This window comes from Hyaena hyaena, unplaced genomic scaffold (genome assembly GCF_003009895.1).
Source record: "Hyaena hyaena isolate Hyena2069 unplaced genomic scaffold, ASM300989v1 scaffold_1480, whole genome shotgun sequence".
Classification (NCBI taxonomy): Eukaryota; Metazoa; Chordata; class Mammalia; order Carnivora; family Hyaenidae; genus Hyaena; species Hyaena hyaena.
The window spans coordinates 304,489-308,217 of NW_024082114.1; positions in this window are offsets into that span (position 1 = coordinate 304,489).

A 3,729-nucleotide genomic window follows, 5' to 3' on the forward strand; every position below is an offset into this window, starting at 1 on the left:
ACCACCCCCCAAAAAAAGGGACCAAAACCATGACCTCTGGAAGAATATTGCTTTATCTTGCAGATTAATCACACATTGCAAATTCTAATGCAAAGTTATAAACCATCCAACCTCACTTTCATTATAAATATAACCGTATTTGCCTTTATGAGATTGCATAAATAAATATGAGATATAAAAATTAAAGTACTCAAGATTAGAAAATTAAAAAAAGTTTTGAAATAAAAAGAAAACATTTAAAAATGAAATTTATAAAGGACGCTAAATGTGCTTTTATCCACTTACATATATATTTAAACAAACCTAAACAGTGTATCAAATATGCAAATTTAAAGAACCAGCGTTTTCTCCTTTATTTCAGTAGGAAACTATTTTTCTCTTTACATGCATATTTTACATATACACTAATTTGTTTAGAAATAAAAACTGCATGTGAAAATACTTTACTGGTTTTCGAGATTGCAAATATGTCATAGCTCTCAGTATGCTCAATAAATATCCAGTGGTAATTTAATTCATAGAAAACAAACCTTTCTCCACAAACTTGTCAGATTTTATTGCTTTGGGCCAAAAGCCATCCAAGGCCCAAGGCAGAGTATAAGTAGTATATTTTCTGAATAGATACATGTTGGAAGGAGTTGCTAAGAAAGATCATATGTAACATTTTAGAGGTATTCTCATAAAATATTATAACTGGGGTGCCTGGGTGGCTCAGTCAGTTAAGCGCCTGACTCTTGCTTTCATCTCAGGTCATGATCTCACAGTTCACGTGTTTGAGCCTCTCACTGGGCTCTGCGATGACCCTGCGGACCCTGCTTAGGATTCTCTCTCTGTTCCTATCTCTCTGCCTTCTCTCTCTCTCTCTCTTTCTCTCTCTCTCTCTCTCCCTCAAAATAAATAAATAAACTTAAAAATATATACTTTAAAAAAAAAGAGAAATTATAATGAAACTGTCCTTATGAGCCACAACTGAAGTTCCATTTCAGAAAGTAACACCATTTCATGCAGTAGGCCTGTTCAGATGACCTTTGCCAAGGAAGAGACATGTTGCACTGTAGCACTTGAGGGATTAGTTAAATTTTTGTGAATAATGTAGGCCAGATAATTGTGATAGTCAGTGTTGTCTATGTTTATATATTTGCCAGTTACTCATCACTTTACCTTGCTCACATAATTAAAAGTAGACCCTAAAGACCCACATTTAAAGGAGCTACCATTAACTATTTACCCCTTGGAGTTTTGCAGAGATCAATTCAGTTTTCAGAATGAATTTGCAAGTTAAGTTTAGATATAGACCTTCAAAATAATGCTTCTACCACCCCTAGTCCCCTACCTCTTGCTTCTCCACAGTAGCTGAAAATTGCCTCCAGGGATGTTAAGTCTACTTTGTGCACTTCCTCATTTGACTTCCAGGTTGCACTTCTGTGCAAGCTCAGAGGGTGCCAGAGAAAGGCAGAGAAGAGAGACCTAAATGTTTGAGGTGAGAAATTGGCAGCAACTAAGAACTGCTCTCAGCTGCAGGTTTACTCAGCTGATCCAATGGGCTATAAGGCAAGGGATCAACAATGTGTGCTGTAGACAGTGTTTTCCCTTTAGGAAAAAAAAAATCTCTGTAAAACTTTAGATATGATTTATAATTCCTTTTTTTTTTCTTTTGCACAATATATGCTAAAACTTAATTAGTCCTACACTGTACAAATAAGTTGAGTTAATAAATGAGAGAAGGCATTTCTCTTTAAATTCAGTACATTGAATTATGAATGCAAATATTTGGGTTTAAATTTTGAGCCTGTGTATGTACTTCAAGTCTAAAGAAATGCATCACAATGATTCCTATGTCTGTACAGTGCTTCATAATTTGGGAAGTGCTTTTGTGAGCATATCATGTTTAGATCCTTATAAAATATGTGAAATTTACAGAGGAGTTATTATTTCAGTTTTCCAGTTGAGAAAACCTAAGACTCCAAATTGAATAGGCAGATAAACATACAGATATTGATATCAGAAAACTGATTGTTGTCCCTAGTTTTGCTGTCGTCTTGTCTGGATATGTCATCTCTCTCTATGCCTTGGTTTCTTTATGTGGAACATGAAGCAATTGACAAAATGAATGTAAATATTTTCTTTGAATATTCTGAAATGAGCTAGGACATGAATCAGACTTTTGATACTCATCAATTATTTCCGCCATCCTCTAAGATTCCACCAAACTTTCTTTAGCATTCATAAACTAAGTTTATTATATATTATATGCCTATATATGACTATAAAGTTGATACATTATAATCAAAGCCCTTCCAAAAGCACATAATGTATGCATATGAATGAATTTATATTTTGTTTATATATACATGCATTTATATATAAGCTATATACTTACCTTTTTTACTTGGTAAATATTTCAAATTAGAATATTCTTTAATGTTGAAATCTTAATAGAAATATATTTGTGGTACTCTCTTGATAACATTAAAATTTTTGCAAAATCTTGGGGCACCTTGGTGGCTCAGTTGGTGAGGCATCTGACTTTGGCTCAGGTTGTGATCTCGCAGCTTGTGAGTTCAAGTCCTTCACTGGACTGTGTGCTGACAGCTCAGAGCCTGGAGCCTGCTTCGGATTCTGTGACTCCGTCTCTCTCTTCCCCTACCCAGTTTGTGCTCTGTCTCTCTCTCTTTCTCTCTTAAAAAAATACACATAAAAAATTTTTTTTGCAAAATCTTTTGATAGTCCCAAGAAAAAAACCCTGTTCTCCCCAATAATAAGAATATTTCTTTATCCTATAATTAAATAATGTTTAAAATTAATATTTCTATCTTATAACTCTTGAGGGTATTTTTTCCATGAAAGATGCATCATAAAGCTTGTATCATATCAGGTATCATATACTTTGGAAGTTAATTAGGGGAATTTTTTATTATAGAATGGCAGCCTTGTTTTCTCTGCATATAATACATGAGAGTATTAGATTAGCACTGAATTGTTTTGTATTAATGTGGATAGAGGACTACTGGATTAACTCAGAATTATTCTGTATTAATTATGGATACACCCACATGCTTTGATGCAGAACATGTTATTTATACCCTACATATATTTTTTTTTCTACTTGATCTAATAAATGTACCTGTATACTCCAGTGCCGTGTCAGGTTATTTCTGTTTTTAAGATTTTAATTGTGCTCATAATTTTGGGCTAAATAATGGTTAGGAATAACCCTCAAAGATTAAAGCTGTTTATCTGGGTATGAGTGATCATTTGGTGATGTGCCAAAACTGTCTCATTCAGAGGTGAAGCTTTTGTATAGAAAGAAAGAATCAGACACATAAAGCAGATTTCCTGAACTAATATCACAGCTGTATGGAGTCATTAGGGCAAAGCACCTGGACTTCAATACACTTTGATTAGCCAGCATGCAGTGAGAACCTGGACTGTCACCTTGAACACTGTTACTCTCATCTTCTAGTTAGATTAACATCCTAGATTTATTGCCATAGTGGAAATTCCATTAACCAAATTGATTCAGTTTCTTTTTCCTACCCATTGTTGACCTAGTCAGCCAACGGGCCCCTTATTTATTAGAATGCTATGATCACTGAATTGTAGCCACAAAGCTGTGTTACCTTTGAAACAGAAATTTTATCAAGTTTATTTATGAGTATTAGCATCATAAAAGATACCAAATCACAGTTATTTTAATTATGAAAGAAGTATTCACTCATCTACTCAACA